General features: G+C 38.6%; 1 long non-coding RNA gene across 1 annotated transcript in view; it reads left to right on the forward strand.

The window, feature by feature from the left end:
• Positions 1–2,132: 2,132 nt before the first annotated feature.
• LOC134384640 (uncharacterized) overlaps positions 2,133–27,231 on the forward strand; it is a 54,625-nt gene continuing 29,526 nt past the window's right edge. Inside the window, exons 1-2 of the long non-coding RNA XR_010024261.1 lie at positions 2,133–2,383; positions 4,010–4,412. This is a non-coding gene — a long non-coding RNA (uncharacterized LOC134384640). The remainder of the gene's footprint in view (positions 2,384–4,009; positions 4,413–27,231) is intronic.

The raw sequence follows: 27,231 nt of genomic DNA on the forward strand, positions 1-27,231 counted from the left end.
AGACATATGTTATAATTTCAAGAATATTCAAGGGTCGCCAGCTCTCAGTTTTTACACTGGGATACTCATGTATGTATTCTAAACAACGAATTCAAGTGGAAAATGCTCCACCGCTCCCGGTGAGTGGAGGAAGGATAGGGAAAGGAAGAGGGAAATCATTTAAAGTATGGTTTTGTGATGACAGATTCAAGGCAATGAATGTATAAATGCATGCATATGGTGTTTTGCTCTTTAAGGCCAGGTCGTCTACAGTTTGTAATGAATAAAAAAAAGAAAATGATGGTTTATAACTGCAGAGTTGTTATCTTGACTTTAGAATAAAAAGAAAGATAATTTAGAAAATGCAATGGCTACTCCACAGCTGTTTTGATATGTCATTATGATATCATCAAGTTTGTTTGTTTGTTTGTTTTTTGGTTTTTGCCAGGCCCTCATAATGGTCCGAAATTTTGAAGCTGCTCCATTGTTTTCTAGAGACAGGGAACCATGTCTTTCTACCCCCAATTGTTTTCCTTCCCAAAAAACCGAGGGTTAAGCTACTTTACTTCCACTTCATGCCAATGAGCCAATGTTTGCCTCTGTAACCCCAGAAGGGTGCCTGACACATAGTGGGAGCTCAAGAAATATTTGCTAAGTAAATAACTCCAAAGCATGTGCTCTTTCTACTTTTGCATCTTGATGCTTCTCACATGGCAACACTTTTTCTGGGTATGAGCAGGAACCTTCCCCCTCACTAATCACCCAGCATCAAAACCTCTTTTTGGGAATCAGGAGATCATGCTGCTTGCTCAAGACCCCGATGGCTTTTATTGTGCAGCTCTCAGCAGGTCTCTGTCAATGCCTTCTCCTGTCAAAATCCCAGTGAGATACCATGGCTGGTCCGCTCCATTCTTTCTCTTACTGTTCCTTTATAGGGTATATGCCTGGAATCTCCATGCTTATACCCCTGTTCTGGTAACTGAGTCCTGCTCTTTGTCCCCCTTATGGCCTGAGCTCCTGACTCTTTTCCCTGCTCAGTACCCACACACATTCAGGAATTTTTTGATCACCTGCTCTCACCTGCCACATGGCCAATTATCCTGGGACCAGAGTCTTACTCCTGAATGCTGGAAGCTTCTATGGGTGCCTACTGCTGGCTTCTCCTGATACAAATTGCTGCCCAGCCTACTCGGTCCTCTGAGGCAGTGATCCAGCTGCCCGTCTCCCCTGTTGGGTGCAACTGGACTTCACGGTGTTGACACCCTTGGTACTTCTTCCTAGTACTGATTTCACTCAAAGAGATCTCTGTGGCTTCAGGTCCCAGCTGTCCTAGGTTTGGCACATCACTCCAGTCTCACCCTTTCTGACCTTCACACACCTCTAGAGAGATTTTCTTTAGGAAAGATTTAGGACAATGATTTGTTCCTATCACCATTCAGCTTAAAACCCTTTACAGACTCCCCATTGACATTGAAGTTCAAATTCCAGGTTGTAGTTACCTTTCACCAGACTATAGTATGGTGCAGTTTTGTGTAGTGTTAAAAGCATATACCCTGGAGTCAGACTGTCTGCATTCAAATACTTGCTCTATCACATACTACCTGTGTGACCTCTCTCTCTCTGGGCCTTAGTTTCCTTATCTGTAAAATGGTGATATTCCAGTATTCTCCTTGCACATATTTGATTTTATGTTAACATTAGTATATGTGCTGTTCCCCCTTCATGATTACTTTTCCTGTTTTTTAACAGACTGACATTTACATTTGTCTTTTAAAACCCAGAAGGATTTCACCTAAGGAGAAGGCTTCTTTGCCTCCGGTATGATTTAGATAAATCCACCATAGTGCATGAGATACACTTACCATCATGCTGTCTTTTAACCTGTAATTTACAAATTGCCTCACCTGCAACACTGGAAGCATCTTCAGAAAAAGGGATGCTTTCAGTGCTTGAATCTCCATAGCTTAGAGTGGCATTTACAGCTAGTGAATATTCATTCAGTGAATGGATCCCATTGCTTACTAAGTTGTGATTATGACCTCATGTTTTTTGGCTATTTCAGGAGCCAAGCTTGACTCTGCTTTAGTTTGAGCCAAGAGTAGTTCAAGCCAAGGGCTGCTCTGACACTGACTCAGTCCCTGGGTTGTGATGACTTGTTGTTGGGGCTTTGCCTTCCAGAGATTCTTCTGATAGATGGGGCTCCTAAAACTTCTTACTTCCTTTTGATCCATGATTCCAGCACTACCTTCCATAGCTCAGGAAGAAGATGCTTTGCCCTGGAGCAAAGAGCTGTGCAAAGACTTTCTTGTGGCAGAATGTGTGACCATGACTGACATACTCTCAGGGGCTCATGAGAAGAAGTCCAAGAAGAAATACCTTGACTGGTAGAGAATTCTAGTTGCCTGTAAGTATCTCTTTCCTCTTTTACTTAGTAATAGTCATTTATTCAGAGTAGTAATGAATCCAACCTAAAGACCACAGTTTTCATATGTCTTGCAGCTAGGTGTGGCCATATACATAGATTCTGGCCAATGGGTTCTACATGGAAGTGTTGATTGGTACCCTGGAGAACCTTCATAGAAAGGAAAGAGTGTATCCTTACCCTTTCTTCCTCTGTCCTGCTGTTTGGAATGTGGTTGCGATGGCTATGACAGCTGTAACAGCCATTGTGAGCCATGAGGCTGAGGCCCTTAGCTAGAAGTAGAATGGAAAGCTCAGAGGAGCCTGGCTTCCCGACTACTGTAAAGCTGCCATAGCAGCCCTGGTGTGCCAATCTTTGGCTTTTGCTAGGGCTCTTTTTGTTTTCTGTCTCATGTAGCTAAACCTAATCCAACTGATCTGGTGTGCAATTTGTTCTTGTCCTTAGCAGGAGCTCATGGAAAGCTTCTGGTTGAATTTGGACCATGTCTCAGAATCAAGCCTCAAATTAATTCTCTTGTCTGCTCTGTGGTTCTGTAGATTTCCAGCCTTTGGAAACCTTGTCCCCGCCTATGTGTATGCTGCTACCTCCTGCTCCTGTTCCTGTGTGATTCCCAATGTCATTTCCTCAGCTCTCTAGTTTTTTCTGCCCTTTATTTCAACTTGACCTCCTGGTTGGTGACAGACCCTTTGCCCAGCTTGTTACCGCCCACGACTTTGCCACCAAACCCTCAGTCTTCAATCCTGGCTCACTAATCTGTATCTACAACCGGTAGACACTCTCAGTTTCGGTACCGACAGATAGAAACAGTGTGAGGAGCAGCAGAGAGAGTCCCAGAAGGTCTAGAAATTTCTTCTTCTCCATGAGTCCACAGCACCTGCATTTTTACACACGCTTGACATATTTAAGGTCGCTCTGTCCCGTCTCTCAGGCAGACACTTTCTGGGTTGGGTGAGCCTGCAGGGACTGCCAGCTATTTAGAGTCTACTCATGAAGGTTGGGTGTTGCTGATTGATGAGGGAAGCCACTCTGCAGCAGTCTTAAAGAGGCCATCAATTGAGGGAAAGCCACAGCCAGGTGGCCTTGAGCTCCTTCAGTGTGATCCTTGGCAGCGCAGCCTCACCCTTGGGATGTTTCCTTTCCCAATGCGAACCTTAATCACCAGCTTAATTATAGTCTCTTACAGATGATTACTACTTCCTCTGATGAGAACAGATCCCATCAGGCTGAGGGCTAAACACCCTGCTCCCTGCTGCTCCCCACAGGACGACCCAGCTGTACAAAGGTTACAGTAGCCTGGAGGTTACAGTAGCTTCCTTAGACCTCAGAGAGGGAAATTTGGGGCTGAGTAACCTGTCTTTCTCAAAGTGTTTCCACATCTGGGGTTGTATTTCAATTAACCCTCAGCCCACTTGAACGGTGTAGATTTGTTTGCTTGGCAGAAATCAGGGGCTCCCTTTTAAGCCAGTCAGTATTTCTCAATCTGGGTCCTTGGACAGTGGCCAAACAGCAGCAGCAAGCTTCTCCTATCTGCTTGCACAAAGGTGGCTCAAATTGCTATTGTTTCTATGACAACTGATGGCTTTTTTTTTTTTTTTCATTTCCTAAAAGCCGCCTGGATGATGGACAGCAGCATGTGGAAGAAATCTGTGAGGCAGTGACTAGCCCGGTAGATTGCTCAAGCAAACGTACACGGCAATTTTATTGTCTTTGCCAGTTGTGGCTCTTTGTCTCTGCGTCTGTTCCATTGTTTGCCATGCAAGTCACATAGAAGTCGGAATAATAGCTGCTAGGCTGAAAGAAGAGAGACCCCAGCAATTTGCATGCAGTCTCATTTGAACTCTTGGATTTGGGAAGGCAGTTTTGCTTCCTTTTTTTTTCAAAACTGCTGCTCAGCTTCTTGTGCTTAATGAGGCTTTTCAGAAGGGAAAACTAGCAAACAACAAAACATGAAATCTGCCCTTTAAGCAACTGCTTTCCAAATTCTTTATCAGAATATAGTTGTGCTATGAAGGTAAGTTAAGAATTTATATTTGTAATCTACGGTGCCTACATCAAACAAGTCAGACTCTCTGTGTGGTTTACAATAATAGCAGCAGCATTTAACATCCCATTTCATTAAATGGGGAAAGTATAGGAAAAATTAACTTTCTGAGAATAATAATTACCTAGTTAGTTAAATATCTCTGGTCAGTTGTTCCCACTCCAAAGGCTGCATATCTTTGGAGGGGCCTTAATGTCAATGAAAGGTGTGGAAAATCTATTAGACAGTCAGTGTTGTCCACAGTCTGAATAAGTACAATGGCTTCCACCGATTGGTAATTTTATTTCTCAATGGTGTTTCAAATAGCAAAGGGCAAGTGTATTCTCAAAAGTGGCTTAAATCACTAGAAGCATTTGGCCATTATTTTTTCAGTCAACAAACACAAAACGAACATCTGCCGTAAAATGGGGAAGGAGTCAGTATTTTTTAATGTTACACTTGGGTTCTCATTGGCAAAATGTTTTGGGAACTACTCCCTATGGTTTTCCCAGCTGGATAGAGAAGTTCCAAGAACATTTTGGAGGCTGGGGAATCAGACATCTGAAGAGATGTTCAGAAATTGCATAAGCTGTCTGGGCAGCACTTACAGAGATCATGCTATGGACAGAGAGATGTCGGTATAGAAAGATGAAGTCCTGGGTTTGAGATCACTCAGCCTGAAGGGGACAATGTGGCAACCAGTCTTGAATCCAGTTCTTAAGCCTTGGCAGGTGATGTAAAGGTTTCTATGAGACAGAGAGAGAACCCAGAAATTGAAGAGCCTTAACTTAGAGGATCTCTGAGTCCTTCTAGCTTTGATATTCTGAGGCTTTGTATCATAGAGCAACTGGCTTGAATCTGTCTAAGCTGACTGCTTTTGGGAGTTGCTAGGGCAGTGATGGGATGCAGAACATACTACCCTAAAATATGGCACCTTGGCATACTGAGTATTTTAAGCTGAAGGAAACAGAAAACCACAGAAGTAGGAAGGTCTCTCTAGAGCCTCCTCCTGCCTTTCTCCCTTGCAGCAGGCCATAAATATTCTCTGACTTACCTTACCTGAAAGTGGGTGATGATACCCTCATTCCAGAGCAGTCCCACCCAATACCCAGAGGCCAAGAAGAATCAGAGCAAGCAGGCCTTGTGCTATAGGTCAAATGTATCCCCCAAAAGTCCAGGTGCTGGAAACTTGATCCTCATTGTAAAAGTGTTAAGAAGGTGGGAAATCCACTTATGATATTTGAAAGGTGGGGCCTTTGAGAAGTGGTTGGATTGTGAGGAGGGTGCACTCATGAATGATTTAATCCATTTCTGGAGTAATTGAGTGTTGGTAACGAGTTATCATAGGTGTGGACTGGTGGCTTTGTAAGGAGCCCATGAGTGAGCTCTCTCATTCTTGATATGGGATACCCTGCATCACAGTAGAGAGTCCTCACCAAGACGAAGGCCCTCACCTCTGGACCATGGTAAGAAATAAATTTCATTTCTTTATAAATTACCCAGTGTCAGGTCTTCTGTTACCCCAGTTTATACCATTAGATTATACCTTTTTGTCTTCTGGTCATACTTCTACATGCCTGTCTATAAAAATACATAGTTTTCCCTTGTTTCTTTGGGTCCTCATTTCTGAAGCCTCCTGTGTCATGTAAAACTTTTATTTAATGTATTTGTTATGCTTTTCTCTTGCTAATCTGTCTTTTGATGTGGGAGTGTCAGCTGTGAACCTTGTGATGGGTGAGGAAAAGATATTACTTTTCTCCCCTACAGCAGAAATAATAGCAAAGTTACCCAGCTTAAGTGGCACTTGTACTTGGGAGGAGAACTTGGGGTTTGGGAACTCTCTGGGGAGCTTCATTCCACACCACTGTGTTGGGGCCTGTTCAGAAGGAGCCCTCATCTTTTCCCCCCTATTCATAATTATATTAGCGGTAGCAGGCATTGTTTGAGGGCTAAGAATTGGAGAAACTCCACAGTTCCAAGAGTTCGGCAGACTGCAAAGGATGGGGTCACCGATGCTCTGAAGAACCCAACATAAATGATCAAATGGACTTTGTATGCTTATCTGTAAAGAGAGATTGAAGCCAGTGACCTCTTTTTTAGCTTAGTGGTGCTGAGCAGCATCCTATGACAAAAGTGTTTTATCCAATAAATGATAGTGTTTAAACCTAACAGTCTTAAGTTTGTGAAACCAGTTCAATCTAGATGACATAGCAAATAAGATAGGTTAAAAAAAAGCATTACGACCTTTGTTGGCTTCTTCAGATGAGAAATAGTCATGTTAATATTAAAATTATGTTCTTCATGTTATTTATAATGATTGATAGAAAAATTATTGGTAGTTCATCTATTAAATTGCTAAAACCTTCAATTTACCCAGCCTTCCCCTATAATTAACATCTGAGTGTGCTCTTTTCTTTAACTGGCAAACACTTGCAATGAGTGGTATATAACCACTACCTCTAATTTAAATTCAATTTAGTTTTATCAATGTTTATGCATATATAATTATTTTTAAGTACATAAATGCAATAATATTATAGAAGCCTTTTTGGTGAAATATTTTTCTTTTTTTTTGGCTTCTGGCTGCCTCCATGCTATACCCCCATGTCTACAACTCTGTATGTATCCCTCTATATTTACATAAACACAAATATTTGATTCTATGTCAATACTTGTAACCCGCTTAGGGTTTTGGGGTGTGTCACTATTCCACTACAGACAGGCTTCCTCCTTCCTACTTTTTTGCAGTGTACTTTCTTTGGTGACATCTAGCTACCAAATCCAATGGCTATTTTGTAGTTCACTTTCTTTGTGACCTCTTGTGATAAGGACAGAAACTCCTGTTATTAAATTTGCACCATATATTCTAAAAGGCAAAAACTTAACAAAGACGTATTTAATGTTTAATTCCTATGGTCAAATATTGTAAACCCATTATAGATCCTAAATTGAAGAAATAGCATAATCTCTTTCACATGTATGGTACCAGGATCCTTTTCAAGTAGCCTCTTGAGGTTCACTAGCTTACGACTATGAGTTCCACCTTCATCTGCACTGGCTGAGTGTCATGAGTTCTCGTTTTCCCTCTCTCCTCCACTCCTGATCCAAAGATAGCCCTTGGAGGGGGTCTTAAGTTGTATTTATGTGTAAAATAAAGCCTCTGTTTTTGTCATGTAAAGGATTTGGGATGCCATGACCCCAGAATCTGATTGCTGAGCCCAGGCCTTCTGTCCTTCAGGCAATTCAGTCCTTATAAAAGTCAGTCTTATTTTTATTATGTAAGATCTGTGTGTCCCTCCCAGCCCACGCCAAACACCTAACTACCATCTCTTAAAGCTCTCATGAAGAGTTACTCGATGGGTCTCTTCCTACTTCTGCCTCTAGAATGTTCTCTCATTGCCTTCTCTTTACACACACTTGGGACCTCAACAGCTCCTACCACGTTAACTATCATCTTTTGTGGCAACTCCCAAACATTTACAGTGAGGCCTGCTCTATCTTCTCTATATCATAAGCCACCTTGTAGATATTTCAATTTAGCTGCTCCACTATTGCCTCCCCTTTGATGAGTTCTAAGTGAAAGCTGTCAATTAATTATTATTCCCATTTCTTTCTTTACCTCTTACCAGCTCCCTATTAAAAATGATCATTTCTGGCACTGAGGTGCAAATCATTAGGATTACCCTTCTCACTTAATCTCATTTCTACAATGATCTATTGCTGTTTTAGTTAAGATAATGCTAATTGAGATAAAAAATAAAAACATGGATAATAGCACATGACACAGCAGTACATTTTTCAACTATATTAAGTTACACACAAGGCAGCTCTTTGAACAGGCAGGAAGGACCTGAGCTCCTTTCATTCTTTGGCTGTATCATTTCATAGGCTCTTTGGTTGCTGGTAGAAGAGGAAGACAGCATGGAGAGTGAGTTGTGGAAGGTTTTTGGGTCAGACCTGGAAGTGGTGCCTTGCTCCTCACTTAATCTTATGCTCCTTTGGCTGGAACTCAGGCACCTGACCAATACAACTGGGAAAATGCAAAGGTGGCTGGGAAATATAGTTATCTGTGTCCTGGAAGAGGTGCTAGCCAGTCTCTGTTAATTGCCAAATCCTGTCAGTTACCTTTTGTAGTGTCTCACATCCATATCTTTTGCCCATTTCCACTGCTACTGCCCTAGTGCAAACCATTATTCTGTTGCATGTGGGGTACTACAATGTTTGCGGAATTATTTGTGTCTTCAGTTATCTTTCAATTTCTAGTCTTTCCTTCTGTTATGAATCTTGACTCAACAACCAAAGGGAGCTTTCTAAAACTACTCGGTGACTCCATACTACAGTGTGTTCAGAGTCCTCCAAAGTCCTTCTTTGTGTTCTTATCTTTCTTAGTTCAGCTTCTTGGGTCCTTTTTTACAGTCAAACTGATCTACGTAAAGTGTCTGGTCTCAGGTTCTTTCTCACTCAGTTTTTTCCACCTAACACTAAATGGGGACATATTACAGCAGAGTGGAAAGAATGATTTAGAAGTCAGAGAGTGTCCGAATTATGGTTCTGCCACTAATTAGTTGTGTGATTTCTCTATGCCTGTTTTTAGAGAAAAAAATTAAGATATAAAACTGACCTCTTGCAAGTTTTGAAATTCAAATAAGTTAGTGTAAGTAATGCCCTGAGTTGGTTGGTACTCACATAATAGGTGCTCAGTAAATGAGTGACTTGTAAGTACTAAGAACACCCTCTTCCATCTGTAACCACCCAACCCCTACACTTTCATCAAGATTCTGCCTAAGCGTCTTTAAAATTGCAAAGCCTTCCCAGATTATTCTAGCCCAATGTGACCTCTTACTGTTCTGAATGGTTGAATCTACTTATTTGGCAATTTATCTTGCAGTGGTTTATGATATTTTTGTGTGCATAGAACTTTTAATTTTATCTTTCATTAGAAATAATTTTCCTGTGGAGTTTCCTCTGCTTGCCTGTGAGATTTGGAGAGCTGTGACTGTGGTTTATACATGTCCTTTAATCTCCATTGCACAGTGATGGCTTCTTGGTAAGCATATCAATAAGAGCTGTTTCATTTAATAAATACATTTCTAGTGTTGACTGCTGTAGTCCTAGCCATGGAGTGAAGGATCCTGTTTGGGACATGTAAGTAATTATTTGGCAGATTTTAAGGTACTAGTTAGAAGGTGTTGCTACCCAGAATCCAAGCTCATGATTAAGAAGGAATTGATGGAACTGTGAATACTGAGCCTGATGGCATCCTGGCCCCCCACAGGGACCATTTGAACACTTCACATTAGTAATAACTTCCTTGCAGAGTAGTGTGGGCTTCCCACGAACAGTTAATTAGGGGGAGCAGGTTCATTACTGCAAAGTGGTTGAAGTTAGAACAAGCTAAATAAGAAGATTAAAATCATTTCAGAGGAAACATTTCATGGGATATTAATACATTGGCTGTAAATAATGAAAGATAATGAGAGCATTAAATCCTAGTAACAATATATTAACTGCAAGGGAACTAATTTGTAAATGAGTACTTTGCTTCTCTCTGAGATGGGTTTTCATTTGCTGAAAGAAATGCTGAGAGTGGCCACCAAGGAGACACCTTTGGTAAGATCTGAGTGTAGTTCTTAACAGCTGAGTTGCTTTGGGCTCTGCCTTAGTCAGTTTTCTATTGCTTATAAAAGAATACCCGAAACTGGGAATTTATAAATAAATTTATTTCTTCCACTTTTGGAAGCTAGGAAGTCCAAGATTGAGGAAGCATGTCTGCTGAGGGCCTTCCTCATGGAGGGGACTCTGCAGAGTTCCCAGATGGCAGAGGGTATCACATGGCCAGAGGGGCAAGAGCTTGTTAACATGCTCACTTACTGTCTTTATAAAGCCACCAGTCTACTCTCATGATAGCCGATTAACCCATTAATTCAAGAATAGATTAATCCATCCTCATGGTCCAATAACCTCTTAAAGGTCCCACATTTCAAATACCATATTCAGATTTCCTACCCTCTTAAAACTCTTACAGTAGGGATTAAAAATTTCAATATGAGCTTTGGAGGGGACAGTCAAACCGTAGCAGACTCATTATAATGTTTGGGCTTGGATTCTTTAGCAGTGAAACATAAATAGCCTGAAGAAGGAAAAAGAGAAGCTTTTGTTTTTGTTTTTAATTGTTTTTAACAATTAATATCAATTCCTTTAATAGAAATGAAAAAAATCACTGGATGCTTTCTGATAGTATATTTTTATGTCATGCCCAGGAGTGAATTCCAAATGCAGTGGGGTTTCCTGGCACCCATAGGTAGGTGAGTGTGGGTCAGAGGAAGCACTAATGGTTAGAGTTTTCCAGGGTCTTGCTTACCCTTTCCTTAACGAGTTGGTTCTAAGAGCAGGACAGATACAAAGGAGAGAAGAGCTGGGAGGGAGACAGATGAGGCACAAAATTCTTTTCCCTTGCACCTAATTTGCTCCTGAAATCATCCCACTGTCAAGGTAGGAAGAATGAAATAGGGAGCCTAAAGGGATAATGCAGAGAGGGAAAAACATCACTGTTGCTTTATGTGGCTGGGTTTTGACAATACTTTATAATAAGAATTTAAAGGCTGGTCTCTGAAGACTATCCAAAGAACAAGTAGTGTTTTATAATATCATGTTTTCTACAGGTAAGAGGAAGTTTGAGCTTTCTTTGACATTTACTTTTCCTCCTTTTTTGATTGACCTCAAATTTGAGTTAAATTAATATTACTTAACCTAGTCCAGATCTTTGCCCTTCTTGTTAAACATCCACAACATTTTCTTTAATTTTAGGGAAGGAGACCTGGAGACATGAAGCTAGATTAGTGATTTACTAGAACTACAAATTAGTAGTGGAACCAAGAATAGACTACAGAACTGGGAATGAGCAGTTCTCTGCTTTAACTATTACATGTTTTTTTGTTACCAGTGAAGAGCTTATTATGTTGCTAGGATACATTCTGGTCACTGTTGAAGGGCATTGTTCTAAGTACAATGAAGACATTTGGCTTGATTCATTGCCTTGGGCACTTAATAATCGTATTATTTCTTTCTCTAATTCACAAAATTTTATAATTCATTGTGGATGTTTTAGTCAATTAGTACAAATTAGAAAGGTCCTTTAGACTATAGAATTATTTCCTGTAGGACCATCTTTGGTGATCACAGATCCAGTTTCAATAAATCTTGACAAAGATAAAGCAATGATCTCAAGTTCATAGAAGGTCTCACATTTCTCTATTTTTTTTCAGTGTTGTCCAGTAAATTCATTACTATTATTCAAATGTCAAATTTGTCTTTGGGATTATATACATCCCAATATTCATAGACAAACTTAGAATTCACTAGATACTTACTCTAAAGACTTAGCTCACTAATTAACCTTTTCTTTGCATATTAAACACTCAAGCAACAACAACTGGTAAAAGACCATTTCCAAAACCAACATTGCATTTTTTTTCTCGTGTGGAAATTCTAATGCTGATCTGTACCATAATCAGATTTTATTGAAGTTTAATGCAGATTGGTTTATGATCCTTTAAAAAATAGTATTAACTGTTTTCTATCTAGCCATTTGTTAGGTAATAAACAGGAGGTAGATAAAAAAAAAAAAATGTGAAGCCTAAGGATAGAATGTTCCAAGCCTGCAAAAGCATTAGTGCCATTTAGAATCCAAAATGTGAAAGGTTCAACATAATTAACACAGAGTAACAGTTTGCTTCACAGCAGTTTGAAATTGACATATCATAGACAGTTGTACTGCTCCTCAGTTTGGTAACATTAATAAACAAGTGCTTGTAATCTAAAAGTAATTATGAATCCATCCATGTGTGATTTTCTAATGAAGTCAAATAAAGAAGTCAGCAGTTGGGAGGCATTCTTCAGTTCTTAATTAGGAAACCAGCAGCAAGTTTAATGGTCTTAATTTTCATTCAGTTCTTTTCATTGTATTGCTCTTATGTAATGGTATGATAAAGTCATTGCATTTAGAGAATGCCCAGTTTGACAGCACAGTACTTGGAACTGTGAGATTCTTTTCTCTGCCACTTTCAGAAGCAGTGCTATTAATCATGTAATATAATTTCACTTAGCAGAAATAAAATGCTTTGAAATTCTTGGATAGAAAGTGCTGTAAAACTTCTAACACACTCCATTCTTCCAAGGACTTTGTGAGGAAAACATGTGACAAGTATTATTGGTCTCACTTTATTTTTTATTTATTTATTTTTACTTTCTCTTTCTGACCTCATTTTATATCTAGAGACATTAGACAATGTAACTGACTTACCCAAAGCCATAGTATAAGATAGGAAAAGAATATAGACGTTGACTTTTTATACCCTCAAAAGACCACTACAACTTATTGATTAAACAAATATGAGTTTATTACTTACTGAAATAGTGAGAACAGTCCCTTGTCAATGTCTAAGGTCTCAGAAGAGAGATTTTAGGGGCAGAAATTTACAGGGTTTGGAGGTCTTGTTGAAAGTAGATGTAATTTCAGTGTGGGAGTCTGATTGGGATTGAGCAAAGTTCAGGCTGTAACCTTTAGGACTGGTGAACGAACCAATTTAGTGTAAATCTAAAGGAGTTTATACCCCTTTCTTCCCAGGAAAAAAATTTCTGGAAGAAACAGTAGAGGCATGTTGATTTAAATGCCTTCATTTTTAGTCCTGGTAACTTAGCTATGGGAGTACTGCCCATGGGACCCTGCTCAGATTCGTTCAGAAATTGTCCATCTATCCACTCACCCATCTGTCTGTCCATCCATTTATCCCTCCACCCATTCAAACAACATTCATTAAGCCCTTCCATTTTGTCAGGAATTGTGACATATATTAGGAATACAGAGATAAATGACAGAGTTTTTGCCCTTAATAGGCTCATAGTCTAATAGGGAGTATAGATAACAAGATATGGTTGTAATAACAAGTGCTGTAGTGATGAGTACACATGGGGAGAGAGAAGATAGGAAAGGTAGGTTGTTGTGCAATTCTAAAGGGCCTCAAATGCAGTGTTTGCTTGGAATGTCCAATTTTGTTTAGCAGGCCAGAGACTTTCAGCTTTAGCTGCACTTTAACATTACCTGCTGGAGATTAAAAAAAAAAAAAAAAAAGAACAATGGTCACACCCAAACCAATTAACATCAGAATCTCTGGGATAGGACCTGAGTATTTTCTTAATGCCCTGGTAATTCTACTGTGTAGTCAGGATTGAAAATCCCTGCCAAAGTGATTGGGGTGCTATCAAGGTTCTTAATGAAGACTATGACAAATTTTGCAGTGTGTACAAGTGATGGAGAATTGGAGCAACTAGAGGTGAGACCACTTAGGAAATTCTTGCAATATGTGAGGTGGTGGCCTGAAAAGAGGCAGGGATAGTGACTCTGCAGAAGTGAGCAGGTTCAAGAGACATTTTGGAGTTATTTTTGCTGCTCCTTTGATTAGCTACATCAGTCCTTTACTTCAATCACAGTATGAGCAAGAACATAGAGCAAGTGCTCAAAAGTGCATGAGCTGAAGTAAACATTGACATTTTATTTGACATTTACTATGTGAACAAAAGCATAGTAGAGTACAAAATCAATCTCACATGATGGGACATGGTTTTGTGGAAAGAGTGTGGGACTTGGGAGTTGAGTGTGGGACTTGGGAGTTGAGACACCTGGGCCCGGGCCTTGATGTTGCCTTTGATGATTTGCCTGAGCTAAGTCAGTCCCAAACTGTTCTAGGATTTAGTGCAACAAATACTGTGGTTTCTGTTCTGCAGTCCTCCCAGGGATGTTCTAAGGATCAGATGAGGCAATTGCTGTGGAAGGATGTTGAACATTAAAAAGAAGATAGGTAATGAATTGGGCCTAGGGAAGCTCTCTAAGCCCAATACTAGAAGACATCACTGTGATTGGGATCTTAATGCTGCCACTGACACTACTCTAGAAATTAAGAAAAGGTCTTCCCTAAAGGCTTGGTCCTTGGGCCCCCCAGTCCTCGTCCTTGAGCCCATAGCTCTTGTCCTTCACATCTTCTGTGTTGCCCCTCCCCTGAAGGGTCTTCTCAGTGCAAATGGTGGCAGGTATTCTTTTGGAATGGTTTAGTGCTGCAGAGCCCTTACTCTGTGTCAGGTACTTGCTAATACCTTCTTGCATTATTCAGTCCTCACAACCAAAAGAATAATATCTAATGCAAAGACTCTGTAGTCTTCTGCTACTGAACATAGAAAGACATAGTATAATAGCCCTATAAAATAAGCTAGCAAATTCCCTTCACATCAGTGGGAGAGAGCCATGGAAGTGGGGTTTATTCAGTCTTCACAACAATCCTTTAAGCCACATAATATAATGATGTCCATTCTACGGATGAGTAAATTGAGGGATTTTTTTTTTTTCTAAGCTCTAGTTTATCCCTTGGAACCAGAATCCCACTCTTCTTGATTCCATTTTGAAGTCCTTACCCTAGTGATATTTTATATTCTGCTCAAATTATAAAATTTTCTTTCCACCAGTTTGGCTTTCCTGGTATACAATCTCTTCCAATTAACTTTCCTTGAGCTCATTGTGCTTTATAGGCTTTTGCAGACTGTAAAGTTTTCTGACTGTTACAACTCCTCTGGCTTTGAAATAGATTGCTCACTCAGGCATCCTGGCTAATTCAGCTTATAGTATTATCTTTCTCTCCTTCACACAATTTCCCTATCTCTGCTATTTCTCCATCAAAGCTTTGCTTAACTTTAGAGCTAGTCCAAGGTCATTTTAGCAAGACACAACATCCTAATGTCTAGACCTATTCAACAGCAGTGTTGAATACTATAGCCCTCAGCACAATGCAAAGCAGTTATGTATCTGGAAGGCAGACCTGTAGGATTTTGTACTGTGGTGGCTAATTTTATATGTCAACTTGACTGGGCCATAGGGGGCCCAGATATTTAATTACTCTGAGTGTGTCTGTGAGGGTGTTCCTGGATGAGAGTAACATTTGAATTGGTAGACTGAATAATGCAGATTGCTCTCCCTAACGTGGTGGGCCTTATCTAATCAGTTGAAGGCCTAAATGGAATGCAAAGTCCAAGTAAGAAAAAATCCCTTCTGCTTGTATGCCTTTAGCTGAGACATTGTTTTTTGTCCTGCCTTCACACTCAAATTGAAACATCAACTCCTGGGACTCCAGCTTGTTGACTGCACATCCTCAGATTCATTAGCCTCAATAACTGCATGAGACAATCCCTCATAATACCTGTCTCTCTCTTTTTCTCTTCCTCTCTTTCTCTCCCCTTCCCCCACACAAATGCATACACACCCTATTTGTTCTGTTTCTCTGAAGACCCCTTACTATACATGTAGCATTAATATTTTCCCTTTTATGGCTCTTTTACACTGATGTGTAGGGAATTTGCTAGCTTATTTTATTTTATGGGACTATTACATGATATCTTGTTATAGTCAATAGCAGAAAACTACAGAATTAGTGCATTAGCTATTATTCTTTTGGTTTGAAGTTAGTATTCTTTTGCTTTTGAGTGACAGAAATCTAACTCTATTTTAGGTAAAAAGGTAATTTATTGGCTCATGAAATCCAAGAAAGAGTTGAGCAGTTGTCACTTAGACTAGTGATCTCTGTAGGATGGGAAAAAAATGGCTGTCCACAGATATGTTTTACATTTTATGACATATATCCCCAGTGAGGTTAACTGCTGCAAATGGAAAGATTCCAACAAAAGCCTCTGATTGGCCTAGGTTGTGGCGGTATCCATCCATGCTCCAATCCACTGTCTAGGGAGGCGGGATCTAGTAAGAACATGGAAGGTCCAAAACACCATTTCCAGCCATTTGAGGTGTGCTCCTCTGCACCCTAGTCACATGCCTCATCATCCTTGCAGGTTGGAGAGGTGGCATCAAGTGACTACATCACCCAGACTCAATTGCATGACTGGCAGGAGGGAGAATTCACCTGGAAATCTTCAGGCCATCAAGCTGTGGGTTCAGGATCACAGCTTGAATTTATTTTCTTCCTTCTCACAATCTTTCAAGATTTATCCTGTCATCCATCAGGTCCCAGTTTACCTTGTCCCTGCTGGAAGTCTAAGTCTCCATAGTCAACTACCATTCTGAGGAATTGTGTTCTCATATTACAGGATCAATTCCCAATTTCCCACCCTCCCTTCTCTTTCTCTCAAATTCTTTCACTGTGTCCTTTGGAAGTCCTGATCTATCATCAACAGACTCCGTTTGAATGTGAACATTCCCTTCATCTTCTCGCCTTAATCGAAACCTTTGTTTGTCCCCTTCTGACACCATTTCTCCTGGAACCCTCTCCAGGGAAGGTTCTTTTCTTTTTTCTTTTTTCTCTCCATACCCCATGATAAAGCTGCATATGTCCTCCTTGCTTCTCATTATCACAGTTAATTTCTTTTCAGTTCTCATTCAGAGCCCCAGCTGCCTTTTCCTTATGAATGCAGCAACAGCACCCTCTGACCCATCTGAAGACTTCAGCTCCTTGAGCATTGTTTCCACCTCCATTTTTACTCCCTCCTGTCTTTCTCCTTCACAAAGTGTTTTGCATAAACATTTACTTCTTCATCTTCACTGTCATAACTTTAGCCCAGGTCACCAATATCTCCCTTGCTTGGACTATAGCCAATAGTTTCCTCAATGACTTCCCTAAAATCCATTTTTTTCCAACAGCTAGAGTAATCTTTAAAAATGAAAATTAGGTCATATCACCATTCTGCCTCTAACGAGCGTACCTAAAACCTTTCGACGGCTGTCCATAGCCCTTACACCACAGCACGAGCCCCACCACAGCTCCAAAGCCCCTGGAGATCTGATTTCTAACTGTCTCCTCAGCTTCATCCCTTATGTTGCTCCCATTTCTAACCAGCTTCCAAGACACACTGCTCTTATTTTCCTCGAGGAAGACAAGCTCTTTCACTCCTCAGGTCCTTAGCATGTGCTATTGCCCCAGCCTGCAACTCTCTTTCCATTGAAGTTACCCCACATGTCCTTCAGGGAGGTTGGCTGCTTCTAATCTTTTATGTCTAAAACTCCAATGTTACTCCTCGAGATGTCTGTTCTGGCCAGTCTATAGAAAGTGGCTGTGTCTTTTTCATCTCCTGTCAGTACTCTCTGTTGCCTTGCCTTATTTATACATTTTATAGCTACCCTCACAATCTATAATTATCTTAATTAATGTAAGACCCATCAGGGAAGCCACATCTGCCTAATTTTTAGCTGTGTAGCCTATGTAAGCCCCCCAAAATAGAATGTGCTGAATAAATAATTGTTGAGTGACGTATTTATTTTGTACCTACTATGTTCCTTTTAGTTAATATCCTTTATCATATGTCCTGTCAAATCAGAGCCCAATATTAGGTACATGGAAGGACATAAGTATAGTGGTGTTATTGGGGTCCTACATTCTAGGAACTTGCACAAGTCTTTTTACCTTTCTGTAAGTCATCTACTTTGTAAATTGAGAGGATTAGACTAAAAAAAGATTACAGTCTTACATTTATTCCACACATTATAGTCATAATACATTCTGATTAGTAACTTCTCTCATTGAGCACAATGACAGTTAGAGAATTGTTTAATAGATTCTCCATCCCCGTGCCTAAAAGTATCTGGTCTCAGTTATCCCTCATCATTTCCAGAACATTTATGCTATATTTATGATTCCTGCCTTTACACAAAGTGGTAGTATAGGTCGTTCAACAGCTATTCTGGGATATTTTATCACAATTTCAATGACAGAATGATAAAATATAAGTGAAATGGTTTAAAAACTCTTCTTATTAAACATATTTATGAAGTGATTTGTATGTGCTGGTTATTCTGCTAGGGGGGGTGAGATAGACATTAAATAACTGATTGCATTCATGGATATATAATTATGAATATAGGCAAACTCTCTAAAGAAAAAATTGGGTTTCTGGGAAAATGTATAACAAAGGAGCCTAACTTAGACTGGGGTGGCAAGGAATCTTCTGGGAGAACATGATGCTTTAGCTGAGAAATGAAGGATGAATAGACTGTTAACTAGGCTGGAGGTGGGAGTGGGGAGAGGGAGCGAGAGGAATGTGTTAAAACCCTGTGGTGGAAAAAAATTGCTGAGATCAATGGAGGCAGGTCAGTGGGGCTGGAAAACAGAGATCAAGGTAGAGGATGGTTTTATTTGATGTGTGAAAGTGGACAGGGGCCGGAAATGCAGGACCTTGGAGTCTACATGAAGGATTTTGATCCCTAATTTACAAGTTGTGGGAAATCAATAATGGTGTTCATAAGGGACAGCATCAGCAGATTCTGGTGTTGAAGATGAATGTCACTAAGGCTGATATCAGGAGACTGTGCTAGAAGAGGGTTAGAATGCAGGGAGACCATTTTGTAGTAGTCTATTTCAGAAGTCTTTGCAAGAGATGATGGTAACACGGATGTGGGGAGAGGCAGTAGCCACAGTAAGCAGTGGACATATCTGAGAAATATTTAAGCCACGATTCTGGCTTGGTGCCATTCACTTAGATTGAGAACACTGGAGTAAGGTTAGATTTTAGCAGCAGATTATGAACTCAGTCTTGCACACATTGAGACTGGGATGCCTTCAAGACATTCAATTGGAGATGCCATGGTGGGGGTCAGACATATCATTTGGGAGCTCAGCAGAGAGATCTGGGCTGGTGGTATGTATTTGAGAATCTTAGGGAACAGAAATGATAGTCAAAACACGGGTCTGGATGAAGTTGCCTAAGGAGAGAACAGAGAATAAGAAAATGTGGTGGTGGAGGGTAGATCCTTAAGGATCTCCATCACGGGGCCCATTAAAGAAAAAGAGATAGCAAAGGAGGGGGGAAAAAAGTTATAGATGAGGGAAGAAAGCCAGGGTGGTGGGGTGTCATGGAATAAAAGAAAAGGAGAGTTTTAAGTTGGAGAGAGAGTCACATACCGTGAAGCCGACTGAACACTAAAAAGTGTCCTTTGGATTTGTTGGCATTAAGTCAAATACTTTCTCAATGGCACATTGGTCACAGAGGCCATATAGTAGTGAGTTTTAGTGAGTGGGAGGTGAGAAAGAAAACCTGGGTTTAGACAAACTTTTAGGAAATTAGCTGTAAAGGGTGGTAGAGAAAATGAATGCTGTAGAGTGAATTTTTTTTTAAGATGAAATAATCTTGAGCCTGTATAATTGTTGATGGGAAGAATCCAGTTGAAAGGGAGAGGTTGACTTATATAGGAGAGAAATGGGGAAAGTGAAGGTTCCAAAGCATGGGTATCGGGATTGGCCTAGGAGGAGGGTCACTTCTTTTGTGACAATACATACATCAAGGAATGAGGCAGAATATGGGTGGACATGTTTGTGAATTGTTTCTTTCTCATAATTACTTACTCATTGTAATTCTTCCAATTCCAGGCTACCGGGAGGAAAAAGGTTCTTTTTCTCAGTTGCTTTGCTTTTCTTATTCCTTGTTATTTTAACGAACAAGAACACAACACTTAAAATATCCGCAAACCTACTGTTACCTTCCTTTGTTTTCTAACAGCTTCATTAACATTTTCTTTATTCAAATTTTCACTCATGACCTCCTACATAGGACTGAGGCAAATTGCTTAACACCTCAAAATTAACCCCTCTCACAAAGTATTTATGTTGTTTTCAAATGATACAAGAAAGATATGTATAACTTTTTCAGAAATTGTGTATACACAATGAGTGATTAAAATGCTATAGTTGTAATCGTTACCTTTAGTTCCTAGATTAAAATAAGCAATCTTGCTTGTTTCAGAGCAACTAATTAAACATGCACCTTTACTGTAAGCAATTGTGAGTTTGGGAAGGGAAAAAGGAAATAGAAAATTGGGTAGTTTCAAATATATGACACCTCAATCCTTTGTGTTGGTGAAATCTCCTTAACCTTCTGTGACAGGAAAACCTGCCGAGAATTCTAATTACTCTTATGTCCAGAAACTGCCAGGTATACATTCCAGTCAGAGCATTGTTTGCAATTTGATTGCTGAGGGATTGATCAGCTCCATTTAGGGCTGACCCATTCTGTTTCCCAGACAATGAAGAGATGAACTTAAAAATTATTGATCCGGTTGCTTTGGCTACCCTAATCATGAAATTAGATTGATGGGCCATAATTTGACAATTGTTTGGAGATTCCTTTATCAGTCTTGGTCTTCCCATTTTAGAAGCAGCTGTATATGATTTCGAAACCTTTATAGCCAAGGTAATTCTTTGTGCTGATCATCTTTATGAAGAAAGCATTTTAAGAGTATTTCCTTTCTCCAACTTCAGTATCTGAAAAACAGGCTGCAAAATAGACCTCAGGGAGTAGAAATGTTTTGTCTCTCATGTTCTCTTCATCACCAATTCCCACATAGTTTCCTTAAAACAATGACCTGACTGAAAAAGACAATTACTCAAGGAGACAGCTGATTCCATCTCCTTTCTACTCTTGACCAACCATGCAATATGTTTACAATGAGTTCATCAGTCTATAGTTTTTTTTTTCTTGAAATGTTCTTAAAGCATCCCACATTTGGCACCAACTAATGTGCCAGGTTCTTCCTTACCTGTCCTTATACTTTTATAGTTATGCTAACTTGGGAGATTGTTCTGGATTATTTACTGCATTAGATGGTCATCATGTTTCTTTCATTCTTCTTAGGTGACAATATATACATTAATCCCCCACCAGTGAGTTTATTGTCTGGAAAAAGGAAGAGCAATGCAGGTCATGCTCCTAAGGAATAGTTCATCCAGCAGCAAATGCAATTATGTGGTACTCAGTGATGATACTTCCTTGAAGGTGAGGACATGAAAAAAGACTTTTTCCCCTAGTTCTTGAATATATTTATAACAAAAATGTGGCAGAATTGTATAAATAAAGTCACAGTTATGTATTAATTAATTATATTCAATAAGAATCACACAGTCTTGTCAAATTGAGACTTTCCCTAAAAAGCTGGACTAGTTCTATAGGTTCAAGGAAATCTAATTTGTTTTATTTCATTTCAACTCAGTAAACATTTCTTGACTATTAATCATGCACCTGGTACTGTGAGAGGTGTTGTGAATGCAAATCTCAACCCTCGAGAGATTTACTGTCTCCTGGAGAAAAAATGCAATTAAACAGCTATATGACAATGTGATACTTGTTATAAGAAAGAAAAAATTGTTCTCCCGTATACATCAAATACATGTAGACCCATCTGTCTATGTTCATAGACAAATCTGCAATAAACCACCAGTGGAATTCAAATAACCATTTAATCCACAGTTTTAAAAGTTTTGGTAAACTGAGTGTATTAGTCCATTTTGTGTTGCTATAACAGAACTACTTAAGACTGGATAATTTATAAAGAACAGAGGTTTATCTGGCTTACGATTCTGGGACAGTTGCATCTGGCATGGGCCTCAGGCTGCTTCTACTCATGGTGGAAAGTGGCAGGCAGCCAGCGGGTGCAAGCAGATCACATGGCAAGAGGAAGCAAGAGAGAGCAAGGGGGTGCCAGGGTTTTTTAAACATCCAGCTCTTGTGGGAACTAATAGAGTGAGAACTCACTCATTAATCCTTCCTCCCCCAGGGAGAGCATTAATCCATTCATGAGAGATCCGTCTCCATGATTCAATCAGTTTCCAGCACTGCCACATTGGAGATCAAATTTCCACATGAGTTTTGGAGGGGACAACACATCTAAACTCCATCGCTGAGATTAATTAATTAATTTCAAAATAAAAACTCAAGTTATAGTACAGGATCTTAGTAATAATGTTGAAAATACTTTATGCTTTGAGTTAAGTCACTTGGCATATTAAAGGATAACTGAATCTTTTCTTTGACCTCTTAACCTAACTCAGCCCTGCTCTTTATACACCATGAGTTTATGACCCCAAAGATCCACATACATGGCTTTGTGTAGGGAGAATGCCAGAGTTCTTGGATATCGCAGCAGTATATTTTGCAGTGTTTGAACTAAAGGAAAGATGTCACATGCGAAGTCACACTTTCCACTCAGGCGCTGCTACTCACAGTGATTTGTAGATTTTTAATTGGGAACTGAGGGGGCAAAAATGAAATGCTGTCTTCCCAACATGGATTCTATCAAATTTAAGGTGATTTTGTGAAAAGTCGATAGTCAAATTAAGGATTATCAAATAAAAATTGGCCATAAAGTGAAAGCATTTTTAAAAAATTACAATTTGTCATTTTTATTCATAAAATAGAATTTCAAAGTACTCAGTGTTCTATAATTTAATAATAAGTGCCACTCAAATATTTCTATCAATGAGACAATAACTGGCACATATAAATATCAATACACAACAGCAATAACAAGAATAAAATTTTCTTTTTTTCTAACCTTGATAATTTTATTATTTTTAAATTAAAAAACTAGCTGCAAATATTTATTTATTTATTCTTTTTCTTTTATTTTATTCAAAACATTTTAACATTTACTTGTACATTCTTGTGGGGCACAGTGTGTTGTTTCAATACATGCCTACACTGCACAATAATTCACTTATGGTAGATAGTGTAGTTTTATACTTGTTAGTCCACCATTTCTCCTCGCTTCCTCACCTCACCCCCACCCCACCTCTGGTAACCATTATTCTACTTCTACAAGAACCATTTTTTTTCTTAGATTCCACATTAAAGGGATATCTATCATACAATATTTGTCTTTCTGTGCTGACTTACTTCACTTAACATGATGGTTTCCAGTTCCATCCATGTTGCTGTAAGTGATAGAATATCATTTAAAAAAAATAGTTGAGTGCTATTTCATTGTGTATATATACCACAGTTTTTTTTTATGGATTCATCCATTGATTGATATTTAGGTTGATTCCATATCTTGGCTATTGTGAATAGTGCTGCAATGAACATGGGAGTTCAGGTGTCTTTTTGATACACTGATTTCATTTCCTTTGAGTATATATCCAGTAGTGAGATAGCTGGGTTGTATGGTATATCTATTTTCAGTTCTCTAAGGAAACTTCATAATATTTTTCACAGTGGCTGTACCAATTACACTTCCACCACCAGTGTAGGAGAGTTTCCTTTTCTCTGCATCCTCACCAGCATTTGTTATTTTCTGTATTGTTGATAATGACTATTCTAACTGGAGTGACATAGTAGTTTCATAGTTTCAGGTCTTAAACTTAGGTCTTTGATCCTTTTTGAGTTGATACTTGCATACAGTGAGAGACAGGTGTCTAGTTTCAGTCTTCTGTATAGGGATATCCAGTTTTCTGAGCACCATTTATTGAAGAGACTGTTCTTTCCCCAGTGTATATTTTTGGCACATTTGCAAAATTCAGCATGCTGTACATATGTGGACTCATTTCTGGGATCTCTGTTCTGCTCCATTGGTCTATTTGTCTTTTTTAATGCCAGTACCATGCTGTTTTGGTTACTATAGCTTTATAGTATATTTTGCAGTCAGGAAGTGTGATGCCTCCAACTTTGTTCTTTTTGTTCAAGATTACTTTTTTTATATGAGTTTTTGTGGTTTCATACAAATTTTAAGATAGTTTTTTTCCATTTCTCTGAAGAGCGTTCCTGGTATTTTGATAGGGATCGCATTGAATGTGTAGATTGCTTCAGGTAATATGGACATTTTGATAATGTTAATTCTTCTGACCCGTGGACATGGGATATCTTTCCATTTATTTGTGTCCTTTTAAATTTTTTTCACCAATGTTTTTTGGTTTTCATTGTAGAGGTCTTTCACTTCTTTTGTTAAATTTCCTCCTAGGTACTTTTTTTTTTTTTTGGTAGCAATTGTGAGTGGGATTACTGTCTTGGATTCTTCTATGGCTACTTCAGTGTTGGCATATAGGAAGGCTATTGATTTTTGTGTTTTAATTTTGTGTCTTGCCATTTTACTAAAATAAATAAAATCAGGAATGGAAAAGGGGACATTACAACTGATACCACAGAAATACAAATGACCATTAGAGACTATTATGAACAATTATATGTGAACAAACTGGAAAACTTAGAAGAAATGGATAAATTCCTGGATACATACAGCTTACCAAAGTTTAATCATGAAATGCTAGAAAACCTAAACAGACCAATAATCAATAATGAGATTGAAGCAGTCATAAAAAGTCTCCCAACAAAGAAAACCCCAGGACCAGATACTTTCAGTGTCAAATTCTACAAAACATTTAAGGAAGAATTAATATCAATTCTTCTCAAACCCTTACAAAAAAATTGAATAGGAGTGAATACTTTCAAACTCATTCTGTGAGGCCAACATTACCCTCATACCAAAACTGGAAAAAGACACAACAAAAAAAGAAAACTACAGACCAATAACTGTAATGAACATAGACATGAAGATCCTCAACAAAATACTACCAAACAGAATCCAGCAACACAGTAAAAAGATCATACACCATGATCAAGTGGGATTCATCCAAGGGATGCAAGGATGGTTCAACATACGCAAATCTGTAAACATGATGTGTCACGATACATCACATCAACAGAATGAAGGAAAAAACCCATTTGATCATTTCAACAGACAAAGAAAAAACATTTGATAAAATCCAAAACCCTTTTTTGATAAAAACATTCAACAAATTAGGTATAAAAGGAATGTATTTCAACACAGTAGAGGCCATATACGACAAACCCACAATTAATATCATACTGAATGGACAAAAGCTGGAGGCTTTTCCTCTAAGATCTGGATGAAGAGAAGGATGCCCACATTCCCTCTTTTATTCAACATAGTACTAGTAGTTCTTATTTAACATAGAACTGGTAGTTCTACACAGTTCTAGCCTGTGCTATAGAACTACTAGTACTATATAGAAGAGAAAGCAATAAAGAGCATGCAAGTTGGAAAGGAGGAAGTCAAACTATCTTTATTTGCAGATGACATGATCCTATACATAGAAAATCCTAAAAACTCCACTGAAAAATTACAACTAATAAGTAAAAGCATTTTCTATTATGCTCTTTATTTAGAAATTTGTCCAGAGAGAGGACTTGGTATATTGTATTCTATATTTTAGAAACATTTAGCTTGGATTAACAAAGACCAACAGTAACTTTTCATACAGAAAGCTTGACATCTCTAAGCAAAAAATGATACAATTCATTTGGAAGAATAGGCATTACTACTGTGACATTAATTACTAATTTCCAAGTTCTAATTTTTAGTATATGTGCCGCCCGTCAGTGCAAACCCCTAATTTCCCAACTACTTAATGTGGGCTAATAGTTTCTAACTTGAAATATGTTCATGTAATTTTATCTTGAAGTAAACAATCTCTTGAGTGAAAATTACTTTGCATATACTGATTTTTTATTAAAATTCTAAATGTAACCTTTCCTTCTGTCCCTTGCTTTCTTTTTCCCTCTCTTCTCCTTTCCTGCCTCCCCTTCCTATTCCAACACTTGTGCCCCTCACTCATTTTTTTCTTTGAGTTTCATAACTAAATAAAATCTTAGCTAGTTAGTAAGTTTATATTTCCAGCAGCTACTTACTCTCCAATGAACAAAGTTGAGAGTGGTGGTGTGGTACAGAATGGCAACCAGGGGCCTCTACCTGGTTCTCAGGGTTGTGGAAGCCCCTGGTAGGAAGAAATCCCCAGTAATGGCTAAGAGTGTGCTTGTCCATCCCAGTGAGAGAGGAAATGGATCTGGATTTGATTTGACTTTTTAAAAAAATGCCTTTTCTGTATCACATATTTTAGGGGACAATTTCATAAGTTTTTCATACATATACAAAACAAAACTCTGTAGTTTTGTGGCAGATAAACTCTTAGTTTATCTAAGGACCTCTAATTTGTCCTTTTTTATTAATAAGACTTTCTGTAAAATTTGGACCTGAAAACACTTGATATTACCAGATGATACATGAAATGACTTCTGCTGGCAGTGGGATTTCCTCCTGATGTTTGCTGGGACTCCTTTAGTGACTATTAATGTTATGTTAGATCAAGAAATTTAAGTCACATAAGTAAAGCATAGTCTTTTCCCTTTCTTTCTCTCTCTCTTTTTTTTTTAGTAGAAAAGGGATAATCAGTTTTGTTTGATTGGTTATACAGTCTCCAAATCGTCACTGACTCAATATATTTAACTATGATTTGAGAGGTAAATCAGAAAAAAGAGAGAAAGAGAGTGTAAGAAGCTTTTTATTTATTACTTCAGGAAGGTCAGTTTGTATCAGAAATGGGCTTGTTTTAGCATTTCAGATATTTTATAATCATTTATCTTCTTGTAACTTAAGAAGATTATATTAGAGACAGAGGATCTAAGTATTAAATCTAAGTTTGAAAGGAACTAGCACAACTAGGAGAATTATGCACAGAACATGTAAGAGAAACAGGTATAATAGAAAAAGTTATACACCCAAATGGAAATCCTGCAGCGAGGTATCCAGTATTCAGAGTGACCCTTCACAAATGATTTTATTTGTGAAAGCAACTTTTTAGACAAACTGATGACAAGCATGTGTTGACATTTAATTTTAAACTTGCCATAAGGGAAGAGGCTTCTGAAAAAGCCAATTCAGTCTCCCTCTTATTAGAGATATTGTATATGAGTATTTAAAGAAAGACATAAAACTATTAGGTTCCTCACAAGACCCACAGTCAGGTAAGTAGGTGATGTGTAACTCCTTTTGCGTAAGGAATTCTTAATTTCAATAAAGTCTACAAAAAAATTGCTTGAGAAATTTATCAGGAATGCTATATATTTCTCAGAAAGGGCTGTAAATAATATCTCATTAAATTCAAGTTTGGTATAGTTTATTTTCCTCATGTCGGTTTTTAGCTTG

Source organism: Cynocephalus volans, chromosome 8 (genome assembly GCF_027409185.1).
Source record: "Cynocephalus volans isolate mCynVol1 chromosome 8, mCynVol1.pri, whole genome shotgun sequence".
NCBI lineage: Eukaryota > Metazoa > Chordata > Mammalia > Dermoptera > Cynocephalidae > Cynocephalus > Cynocephalus volans.